This window comes from Hypanus sabinus, chromosome 7, assembly GCF_030144855.1.
Source record: "Hypanus sabinus isolate sHypSab1 chromosome 7, sHypSab1.hap1, whole genome shotgun sequence".
NCBI classification, from domain to species: domain Eukaryota; kingdom Metazoa; phylum Chordata; class Chondrichthyes; order Myliobatiformes; family Dasyatidae; genus Hypanus; species Hypanus sabinus.
In genome coordinates this window covers 155,482,244-155,495,225 of record NC_082712.1, presented here as the reverse complement: position 1 = coordinate 155,495,225, position 12,982 = coordinate 155,482,244, and the positions used below count along the sequence as shown (strand labels likewise).

The 12,982-nt window shown below is 35.4% G+C and overlaps 1 protein-coding gene across 4 annotated transcripts in view; it reads right to left on the bottom strand.

Annotated features, from left to right (window-relative positions):
• Window positions 1–12,982, bottom strand: part of ckap5 (cytoskeleton associated protein 5) — a 96,728-nt gene that overhangs the window by 20,184 nt on the left and 63,562 nt on the right. The window lies entirely within an intron of this gene.

The window sequence follows — 12,982 nt, the reverse complement described above, 5'->3', positions numbered from 1 at the left end:
AACACATCAGCAAGATAAACTGCAAGAAAAATGGGCATTATACAAGGGACAAGAGAAAACATCTCAAAAGGTAAAGATTCATTTGCTAAAGATCTCAATAAATGGTTTTCCATTGTAAATGGACAAGGTGTGCATGTTAGGAGACCAAAGTTTTAAAGAAACAAGTCAGAAGAGCTAGCTAAAAAGATGTGTCACAAAGAATTTAAAGAAACAAATGGTTGGGTGATGTAAGCACCACATTAAATTCAAGAAAGCACACAATGAAGAAAGTAGTGCTGATGCTCCAAGTGCAGTAAGATGGAAATCTACAAACCTCCCAACTTGCTTCAAGAATTTTGTGTAGGTGATATCTGCAAAGCTGATGAAACCGGCTTCTTTAAAAAAAAATATATTGTGCCATGCCAGACGGTTCTCTTTGCAACAGTTGCTACATTATCAGGTTCAAAGAAAGTGGATTGCATAACTTATGTTGTCCAAGTATGTCACAAACATAAAAACAATCTGTTGGTTGTTGGGAAAAATGATAAACTCATGTTTTAAGGGGTTAAGAATAGATAGTTTACCAATCAAATACTATGCCAGCACTGGTTTATAGCTGTAATACAGGCCGTGTTCTTAATTTGTTCTGCATTTTATTCAAATACATAATTTGCTGCATAATTGAACCTAGTTTTTAAAATAGTTTTTTAACCACTTCCATGAAATTTCAGCTAATTGGGACAGCCACTTAATTTGGCCAAAACATAATGCTCCTGGATCTGACTCAATTAACCAGAATCCACTGTATTTAGCAAGTCCGAGCTTTAAAGTCAGCTTAATGAGGAATCCTAACATCAGAAACCACCAAAGAAATTTATACATATGGCAGACTGTACTGCTTTCAATGTTTACAATAAATCCTAGAACAATTTAAATCCATACAGGGCAAATGCATCTGCTGCTGAATAAATCGTTGCATTAAACTAGATTCCGCTGCATTTAACATTTTTAAAACTGGGCATGTCAAGCTAATTTAGTAAGTCTTGTGTACCAATGTGAGAAGCAATGTGTATCATTATACAAAGTTTACAGTACTGTGCAAATGTCTTGAGCACAGACCCAAGACTTTTGCACAGTACTATGTTGGTCAATGTGAAGTGGAGAGCGAGTTTGTAAATCCGACGGGAGCAAAGGATGTTGAGAATGGCAAGTGTGGAGCACTGCAAGAGGGGTGTGGGACAGGTGGCAGAGTAGGGGTGTCAGGGGCAGACACATTCAGCACTGATACACCAGGAAAGATAATTTGATTCCAAAAAAATTAGCTTTTTTGATCATTACAGAATGTCTCTCTGCAGCTTCTCGCTCCCTCTCCTCTGCGCTCTGCCTTCCCCTTATCCCCAAACATGATTCTCCTCTCCTTGCCCCCTACCCAATTAGTCCACAACACAGACCCACATCAAGAATCAGATTCATCATTCACGCCATGAACTATTTTTGTGACAACAGTACAGAGCAATACATAAAATTAATACAGTACTGTGTAAAAGTCTTAGACACCCTAGCTCTATGTGCCAGACTTCTGCACAATACTGCAAAAACTGCCATATTAATCATGAATGGCAGCCATTATGCTGGTTTGACAGCAGAACACTGCCAGCCAACAACAACAAGTTTTACTTACATTCGATAGGTTCGATACATTATTCTTTCCAGGGAAATGCGGTGAAAGAAGCCAGAACACAGATTTAGAGTTTAAGCACGATTATAAAAACAACAGACAAAGCACAACAAAAAAAGTTAAGTGAAGAAAATAGGCAGTTGTACTCAATATGATTTGACTTTAAACTACTTTTGAAGTCTTGGAAAGCAGAAATCCAATTCATTCACCCACAAGGCTTCTATACTACCCCTTCTCTCCCCTCCCACCACCCCCAGAAGTATTACTTTGCAGGGCTGCAGTAACAGGAGGGTTAGAATTACTTCAAATCATACATTAACACCCATTAGTAAACCTATCATTACTCGGAGAGAAGGCTGCTAATGAAACAGCTGAAGGCTAGATAAATAAACAAAAAGGTATGATATTTTGGGCAAATGCTTTGAGATGCCAGTAATGGAGTTAGTTTAAACAAAAAGCCTAAAATTTGCAGGATGTACAAGTAGATGATAACACTGGTACATAATCACCATCTACCTTAAAACTTACAATTATGCCAAAACCAGATTAGAAGCATTATGCCAACTACAATTAACCAAGTTCACAAACCACTTTAGTGAGATCTTATTAAAGTGGCCCCAATTCTTTCAGATTTAACTGTGTATTAAAAGCTTGCACCTTCAAGTTCTGAGATGGAGTCAGTGGGAGACACTCATGGAGTGAGTACTGTTTTAGATTCGCTCCATAACCTTTACTTTTTTTAACCTTTGATCACCCTTATCCAACTTATTTTTACCTACACCAAAAGTTTTTTGCTATTTTTTTGAACTTAAGAGTTTATTGTGAATTTTTGAAGACATGCAAACAGAAATGTCTCTTAGATCTAAAGGACGAGAACCTGGGCGCAATCCGAACGGTAATGGAAAGAAGCTCATCCGCAACACACTCAATTAACTTGCGAATTGTTTATGGAGGTTTTGGATAAAAAACTTGATGAACTACAACAAATTTTTAAACAAGATATAAAGGCTTTTCAAGATTATATGGTTAAGACGGATTCAGTAATTAAGCAGGAGCAAGTTCTTATCGCATCTCTGCAAGGAGACGCTCGGAAACGAGATTTGACTAATGAAAAACTGCAACAGGATTTAATTTTGACCACTAAACTGGTGGAAAGACTTAAAGCCAAGAGTGTCGACTTTGAGAATCGGTCCAGAAGACAGAACCTACGTATACTTGGTCTCCCAGACAGCATAGAAAAAGATGACCCTTCAAAATATTTTGCTCAACTATTAAAAGAAGCGTTTCTGTCGATTTTCCCAAATAATCCTCCGTTATTGGATCGCACACACAGAATTCGACGTCGATCATCGAGTGCTACAGCTAAACCTTTGGTTGTAATTGTCCGGTTTCATTATGTACACGACAAAGAACAACTTATTCGCGCGGGTAGGAATGGTTAAATTTCAAGATCACGATTTCCGTTTGGTTGAAGGTTTTAGTCCTGAAGTTATGAAAAAAAGGCTTCTTTTTAAACCGCTGATGTCTGAATGTTATGAGAAAAATCTAAAACCTGCGCTCTTATACCCTGCGAAGCTTAGAATTTCTCCGCCAAATGCTCCACGCCAGATTTTTCCTTTCAACATCCGAAGCGAGAAGTTATCTGGAGGAGAACTTCCCTACTGCTACAGACACCAGTTTCTAATAATTGAATGATTCTGATCGTGTAAGATGGTGCTCGATTTCTTAAACCAGATTTAGCCTCTGGTTATTGGTGTAGGTTTATCCTATACTTTATATTTAAGTTAGTGTGTTTTCGTCATATTAATCGCTCTGTTTTATACACATTAACAATTATACCTCATTTTTGACTATTATTTTTGTTCCTTTGAAGGTATATTTTTAACCCTTTGATGGTGAATTCTTTTTTATTAAGATGATGGTTTTTTGAAAAATATTTTTGGTTTTGTTTAAGATGGCGTTATTTTTTTTCTCTCGTCTTCTTCCTGCAATGCATCGCTTTATCATAGCTTAAATATTTTTTGTTTTGTCTGGGCTATAGCCCGATTTATAAGCTTTTAGTGACTTTATTCTTTTTTTTTTACAACTAACTATATTTAGAAGTATTGCTTTTAGTATAGTGACTTTAATTTTTAAAGTCGGGGTGATTTTTTTTAATATATATCCTTTATATACGGAGTGGTCTTCCGCTGACATGGGGATAGAGTTAATCTCATTTTTTCCTTTTTCTAGCCATATTTTGGCGTTTTCTTTTCTTTTTCTTGCAGGGGTGGGGCTTAGTTTGTTTTCTAATTTTATTTTTCCTTCACCAGTTTGTTTTAGCTTTTTCATTTGGGCTGTTTTTGAACTTCAAATATGTCTGCGTTGTCGTCACTTCCGGGTCCGCTCTTTAATTTTGTTCCTTTTCCGGGTGCATGAGTTTATAATTTGGTTAACCCTTTTTATACCAAAGGGTTGATTTTAGAATTATGGCTCAGACCATTAATTTTGTGTCTTGGAATACTAATGGTTTAAAACCATCCCATTAAACGAAAGAAGATTTTCAAGGTATTCCAAAGACTTAATGCTCATATCATTTTTGTACAAGAAACTCATGTGAGGAAGGAGGACAAATATCGCTTTTTTAGGTCTTGGCGGGGTCAACAGTATCATTCCAATTCGAATGCCAAAGTAAAAGGAGTTTCAATTTTTATTGACTCCTCTATTGCATTTGTTCAACACGATGTCTTTTCGGATCCGAATGGTAGATTTTTGTTAATTACGGTTTTACTTTGTAATAAAAAGGTTGCTTTGGTTAATGTTTATGCTCCAAATGTGGATTGTCCTGATTTTTTAAAGTCCTTATTTACTTCTTTACCCAATCTAAATAAATAAAAGTTAATAATGGGTGGTGACTTTAATTGTTGTTTAAATCCTTTGATGGATAAATCTTTATCTATTCAGACTTTACCCAATAAGTCGGCCACTTGTATTAACTCCTTTTTGACTGATAATGGAGTTTTTGATGTTTGGAGATTTCGGCATCCTAACGACAAAGAGTTTTCTTTTTTCTCACATGTTTATCATTCTTATTCGAGAATTGATTTTTTTTTTTATTGACTCTTGTTTTATTCCATCAGTAATCGGTTGTAATTACGATATTATAGCTATCTCGACCATACTCAATTAAAACTTTCTATTAAATTTACGGATACAGTTTCCAATGCCAGACAATGGCGATTTGACTCTACCTTACTGCAAGATCCGGATTTTATTAAATTTATGAAGGAACAGATCAATTTCTTCTTTTCAACTAATTCCACGGATGATATTTCTTATGGAACACTTTGGGACACTTTTCAAGTGTATATACGTGGCCAGATTATCTCTTACTCCGTTGGTTTGAGAAAACACATTAAGAAGGAAACTCTTCACTTGGTCGATAAAATTAAAGAGATTGACAAGAAATATTCGATCACTCCTAGTAAGGAGCTTCACAAACAAAGGGTTGAACTTCAAATGGAACATAGTTTATTACTTACATCTCCGATTGAAAATCAATTAATGAAAACCAGATCTGATTTTTATATACATAGTGATAAATAAGGTAAACTGTTAGCTAGTCAGTTGAAGAATGCTTTGGTTAACCGTCAAATCACTAAGATTCATCAGCAGAATGGGGATTTGACAGTTAACCATGATGAGATAAATAAGTCATTTCAATACTTTTATACCTCCCTGTATCAATCTGAATTCCCTCAGGATCGTAATACCATGTGTGATTTTCTTGGGAAATTAAATTTCCCAAGATTATCATCCGATGATCTTTCAATATTAGATCCTCCTATTACGGACGCAGAAATCAAAGGGGTTATTTCCTCAATGAATTCTGAGAAAGCACCAGGTCCAGATGGGTATACAGTAGAATTTTTTAAATGTTTTTCCGCTATTCTTTCTCCTTGGTTATGTAGGGTTTTTGAGGAAGCAATTAGATTGGGGAATTTGCCACAATCTTTTTATAGAGCTTCCATCTCTAATATTGAAGAAAGATAAAGACCCTACTGACTGTGCATCCTATAGACCAATATCTTTATTGAATGTAGACTCCAAGATTTTTTCCAAGTTACTGGCATCCAGGTTGGAGAAGGTATTACCCCAAATTATTTCAGAACATCAAACCGGTTTTATTAAAAATCCCTATTCTTTTTTCAACGTTAGGAGATTACTGAATATTGTTTATACTTCCTCACATGACATTTCAGAATGCCTGATTTCATTAGATGCGGAGAAAGCATTTGATAGAGTTGAATGGCCTTACTTATTTAATGTGTAGGAAAAGTTTAATTTTAGTCCGACATTCATTTCTTGGATTAAACTGATTTATCACACTCCAGTAGCCTCAGTGTTTACTAATAATCAAAGATCTCCCTTTTTTCATTTATTTCGGGGCACTAGACAAGGATGTCCTCTTAGCCCATTACTATTTAACATTGCTTTAGAACCTTTGGCAATTGCCATCAGAGAATCACAGGATATTTTGGGTATTAATCGTGGGACAGATATTCATAAGTTATCTTTGTATGCAGATGATTTATTATTATTCATTTCTAATCCTGAGAAATCTATTCCAGCAGTTCTATCATTGTTGGCTCAATTTAGTGAGTTTTCTGGGTATAAGTTAAATCTTAATAAGAGTGAACTGTTTCCTTTGAATAGACAGGCCCCAATATATGGAAATTTACCTTTTAAATTAGTTAATGACTCTTTTATTTACTTAGAGATTAAAATCACAAAAAACCATAAAGATTTATTTAGGTTTAATTTTTTACCCTTAATTGATCAGATTAAAGGCTTGTTTACTAAGTGGTCACGATTATCTTTATCTCTAATAGGCAGGATTAATGCTATTTTACCTAAGTTTTTATATATTTTTCAAGCAGTATCAATTTTTAATCCAAAATCTTTTTTTTTTTTTTTACTAATGTTGATTCAAAAATTTCCTCATATATATGGCAGAATAAAAATCCCAGAATAGGCAAAATATATTCACAGAAGACAAAGAAGGAAGGTGGGTTAGCATTACCTAATTTCACACTTTATTATTGGGCAGTTAATATTAGATATTTGTTATGTTGGTTGAAAGACTGGGGTGGATCTTTTGGCCCTCATTGGGCGAGTTTAGAAATTAAATCGGTACCAGGTTATGCTCTGGGTTCTATTTTAGGGACTTCTCTCCCTTTTGCTCTTTCTAAATTGCCGAAACGAACTGACAACCCGATAGTTAAACATACTTTACGTATATGGTTTCAATTTCGGAAATTTTTCGGGTTGATTAAATTCATTTTAAATAGTCCTATTGTATCTAATTGCTTTTTCCACCCTTCCATTATAGATCAAGCTTATTTGGCTTGGAAAACTAAGCGATTACTAAGATTTTCTGATTTTTGGACAACTGTTTTATGTCTTTTGAGCAATTATCTATTAAATATAATTTGCCTAGATTTCATTTTTTTTAGATATTTACAGATTAGGCATTTTTTAAGTACTGTACTTACTACGTTTCCAAATTTTGTGCCTTCAGATATTTTGGAGAGTTTGAATTAAACCCTTTTCAAAAAGGGCTTATATCAAAACTTTATAATATAATTATGAAGATACTTTCACAGCCCCTTTATAAGACCAAAAATGATTGGGAAAGAGAGCTTAATCTTATTTTTCCTATTGAGAATTGGGATAGAATTCTTCAATTAGTTAATACATCTTCGATATGTGCCAAACATACATTAATACAATTTAAGGTCGTACATAGGGCCCATATGTCCAAGGATAAATTAGCTCATTTTTATTCTTATATAAATCCTATTTGTGATAGATGTCAATTTGAAACTGCGTCTTTAACTCATATGTTTTGGTCATGTCCGCTTTTGAAAAAATATTGGAAAGATATTTTTGATATTATCTCTGCGGTTTTGAATATCATCCTATTACCGCAATTTTTGGTTTGCCAATGATGGACTCACTGCATTTATCTTCTTCCGCCTGCCGAATGATTGCATTTCTAACTCTGATGGCTAGAAGATCTATATTGTTGAATTGGAAGGAAATTAATCCTCCCACAGAATTTAATTGGTTCTCTCAAACTATGTTATGTTTAAACTTAGAAAAAATTAGAAGTGGTGTATTCGATACTTCTATTAAATTTGAAAAGATATGGAGGCCATTTATTCAATATTTTCATATGATGCAATATGACCCTGTTCCAAGTTCATTTGATTTTTCAGCTTTAATCTTATGTATGTTGAGAGGTTCGGAGTGGACAACATTGATGATTATGTATTCTTGTGAGATATTATAAACAGCCCTCTTTTTTCCCTCTTTTTCTAGTTTTTCTTTCTTTTTTTTGCTTCTTTTTTCTTCTTTATTAGCTATTAGATTAGTAAGTTAGTTAATTTGCATAATATTTTCTTTTTTTTATATTATATATTATGAAATATCTAGATTTACCATGTTCATACATATACTGTATGAAATGTTTTGGTAAACGCATTTATAATGTAACCATTGCTTATGTATTTTTTTATGTGTAGTGGGATTTTGTATGTTTGTAATCCCTTTATCAATATATCATTTGTATTTTCTTCATATTATTAATAATAATAAAAAGATTGAGAAAGCAAGTTCTGAGATGGACCATTGGCAAGCTTGACTTCAATGGATAAACTTGACTTCTGTTCCAAAATGGAACATGCATACCATCCATCCATCACAGAATTTGTTCTACACATTACTCTTCTATTGAAAACCAACTTGCATCTCTTTCCCAGTTCTATTAAAGGACCACAGAGCCAAAACATTGGCATTTTCCCTCCAAGATGCTGCCTCACCTGAGGTTTTGCAGGATTTTCTGTTTTGTTACAGCTAAGCTTTGATATATATCATAGCGATCATAAAAAAAAATCACTGAAAATGCAGGTCACCTTTGCATGCATCCCGTCAACTCCAAACCACACCATTGTCTTGCTTCAAACAAGAACAAATCTTATTTCCAAACTAGTGACTAACTGCCTTTCACCTCAAGGCAAACTTTGACTAAGCAACACACACAAAATGCTGGAGGAACTCCGAAGGCCAGATATGGAAATAAATATTTCAAGACTGGAGAGGAAGGGAAAAAATATCACAATAAAAAGGGGGGGGGGGGGGAGGAAAGCTAGAAGGTGATAGGTTAAGCCTGGTGGGCAGGAAAGAATCTAATAGGAGAGGCGAGTGGACCATCGTAGAAAAGGAAGAGGGGACCAGGGAAGCGGGTGAGAAAACGCAAAGGGCCAGAGTGGAGAATAGAAGGGTGGAGGAGGCAAAAATATATATTTTTTTTTAAACTGGAAGGAGCAATCGATATTCATTAGGTTTGAGGCTATACAGACAGAATATGAGCTGACGGTGGACCTCATCCTAGCACAAGATGGCCATGGACTAACGTGTCGGAAGGAGAATGGCAACTAAAATATTTGGCTACCGGAAATTCCCATTTTGGCAGATGGAGTAGAGGTACTCGAAGTGGTCACACAATTTATGACAGGTCTTACCAATTTAGAGGAAGCTGCACCAGGAGCATCAGATATAAAAGACTACCCCAACAGATTCACAAGGGAAGTGTTATTTCACCTGGAGGGACTGTTTGGGGCCCTGAATGAAGGTGAGTGGGCAGGTGTAGCATTTTGGCCACTTGCAGGAATAAGTGTCTTGTGGAAGATTAGTGGGGAGGGACAAATGGATAAGGAAATCACAGAGCAGAGAGAGGGCGTGAGGTAGAACTATGATTGGTGGCAGGATTCCTTTGGTTATGGCGGAAGCTGCAGAGGCCCATTGGGTGGTAGGTAAGGACAAGAGAAACTATCACTGTTAAGGCAGAAGATAGGGTGAGCACTGATGTTCGGGAAATGGAGGAGATGTGGGCGAGGGCAGCATCAGTGGTAGAGGAAAGGAAAATCCATTTGTAGGAGGAGGACGTCTCTGATGCACTGGAAAGGAAAGCCACATCCAAGAAACAGATGCAGCTGAGACAAAGGTACTAAGAAAAGGGAATAGCATTTTTTACAGGAGAAAGGGTGGGGAGACACACATTCACAAGTTTAAAAAAGATGTTGCTTGACAGTTTGACTCCAGAGGAGACAGATTGAGAAAGGGGGACATGTCAAAAATGGACCAAGTGAATTTAAGAGCAGGGGTGGAAGTTAGAGGCAAAGTTGATAAAATTGAGAAGTTCAGCATTTGTGCACAAAGTAGCATCAATGTAGGGTTGGACTAAGCATAACACGAGGAGAACCACTGCATTATAGCCACTCAGGTAATGAAAATTTACCCTTACAGAATTCACAGATCACTACCCCAATTTATAAATTTGCTCTTATGGAATTTGTGAAAATATAATTTTTCCCCAACTCTGAATTGGTCCTGCTGTATGGGACTTTTAAGGGAGCAACCAGTGCCCAACTTCTTTCAGGGGCTTTAATCATGGCATTTTTGTTAATACACCATAAAAGGTGGTTTGTTTACAAGTGACCAATATCCAAAATTACCAGTCCTTTTCTCCAAATCCTCAAAACAGAAGTTGCAACATTTATCCAGAAATATTGTATGAAATTTGCTTGAATCAAACTTCTACTATTGTCCTAGTTCTGAAAGAACCATCACGTAAATGACACTGTGCAACTTCTTACTTTTTACCAGCACTCCTAAACATAGTTGAATGAAACACTGGCTTCAATCTCTCATTTGTTGTCCAGTTGTGTAAGCTACTCAACTCCTACTCATCCAGACAATCACCCACAACATCTCCTCATCCCATTCACACAATCAGATTCCTAAGTCCTCCATAGATCTAGCTTTCTGTTTGAGAAGGCATGTTAAAAACAATCTGAATTAGCCAGATTTACTTTATTTCAAGGGAAACTGCTGACCAAACATTTACTCTATCTTGTGTGGCAGTACTTCCTTTTGGTTTCACTGTAGAGTTGGCTCCCTCCCTAAACTGCTTTATAATCTTCAATGTCAATCTTCTGGAAAATTTGTAGTAACATTACTTTAAGCCTTGTGTGTGTTTTATATGTACTGCTATATGCACCTTGGTCCAACAGAACACTGGTTTGGTGGGATACATGTAATGACAATAAACTTGAACTTGACAAAGCTTTGATTCCACCAGGCCAAATACCCTCTTATGGCATATAGACAAGGATTCACAATGTCCTTGTTGCTCTGCTTGGAAAGACTTACTGCATTCAAAGGTGCTATTTAACTGCAGGGTGTTGTTGACCAATGTTTTGAACTTTATTTACAATTCCCCAGATAAATTTTAAAAAAAAGTTAAGCAGCAGCATCTAGACAAATAGGATTTGCACTACATAATATCAAAATTAAAGGGCACAAGTAACCAAATTAAATACTCCTGCTGTGCTGTTAATTTAAGATTATCCAAAGCATTCAAACAGAACAAATTCTTGCATTCAAATTACATGCCTATAGGATTCTCAACCAAGGATTTTTAAAGTTATGAACCAACAATGGGAATCAGGTTACCCTCAGGAAGGTTAGACCTTTGAGGATCATTATTTTTTCTATATTTTGTTAATTCTATTTTGTAATTAGTTAAGTAAAATAACATTTTAACCATTTTAAAATAGACTTGGAATCAAAATTAAAATATAAATTGCAGAGGATGTAGAAATATGACAAAGGTTAATTATTAGTTTTAATAAGTTTAACCCAAGATCATAAAACTAAACTAGACAATATTGATTTTAGAAAGTGGCTTATTTCTACCCAATCATTAAAACACTACACATTCAGACTGCGGCTGACAGCAATCCTAAAACTACTGATTTGAACAAAAGGAAAAAAATCTGCACATTGACTAAAGGTGTTAAAAAGTAGGCCTTTCTTAGACTATTTGTACACAAGATTAAGACATTATCAGAAAGCTTCAACTACTCTCAAAACTTGTCAATTCAACATGTATAATATAAACTTAAACTCATCTTTAGTCATTCAGATAAATCGAGATGAAGTTAACAAATACATCCTGTAATAATCATTCAACAAATCCAGCCTGGGTTATAAACCAGAAAGTATTCACTGAAAACTAGTCAACCTTTTCCTACTGTTCACTTCTTTTGCCAAGTGTTGATTACACTTTTCATCAGATTATAGCAAAGAAATGGGAGTTATTCAACTAGGGTAACTTCAGGTTTACCCTGTGATAAATCAAGCTCAGACAGAGGAATGAAGCATCACTGTGAAACGCGTATCAGACTAGCAATCTTAGCAGACTGATGGATATTATTTTTGTTAATACCCTAATGTCTTTGTTTACATTGCACAGTAAGGGATGAGTAAATATAAGTAATGCTAACAATACTTCTATCTTCAAAACACCACTTGCAAATTGGTTTGCATTCTGGACTAATGATTCCCAAACAAGTAAATACTGTATTTTTGTAGCTTTATTGTAATTGGTATTAAGTTAGCAAAATGAAAATGGTTGCAATCACTGCTCTTCATGAATATCTAGCTTTAAAGTTCATATTTGAATGATAAGCAAAAATTAGACTTTCCCATAATGGTCCACCAGCAATCTAAATAACTAGTGATAGGCCATGGATTAATAGAGCATACACCCTTAATTTCCAGAGGATTTCAGCAAAGTACACAGAAAACATCCAAATGTTAAAAAATTCAACTGACGCATGTTGTGAATTTCATACCAAAATATATTCCTTGTTTATGGTAATAGAAGGAATGCAACTGTTGCATTCCTCAGGGAAAAATGCCTCACCAATACCACGTGAGCAATACTACCTAAACAGCTAGGCTTTATCTGAACAGAAGCCAAGGTGAAAATAGAATTTTATAATCCTTGGCAAATTCTGGTTAATCAATTTATAATACTAAAATCAGGCTTGCAACCAGACAAGACAATTCAATTAAATTTACGTCCTTCATAACTCCGGACTTTGGAAGGTAAAAAAACAGTGGCAATACATCTGAAGCTAAGGCCGAGTTACACTGTTAAAAGTTACAACAGCAATATACACAAAGGTAATTTTTTTTTTTACTGAATGTCGGACATCTGAAAAAACGTAATTCTATGGGGAGCCAAAGCAAGCTAAATATTCTAATGTAGTAATTCCAACTGGTAGCACCAAAAACCAGTTCTTAAACAAAATTTCAGCACCAGATCAAAGCAGTAAGAATTTCAGGTGCAACCAATGTGCTGTAACTAATTTTTCCTCGCGCTTTTAACTGAAACTGAACTACTCCTCTTTCTGTTTTATGGATTTTACGGGC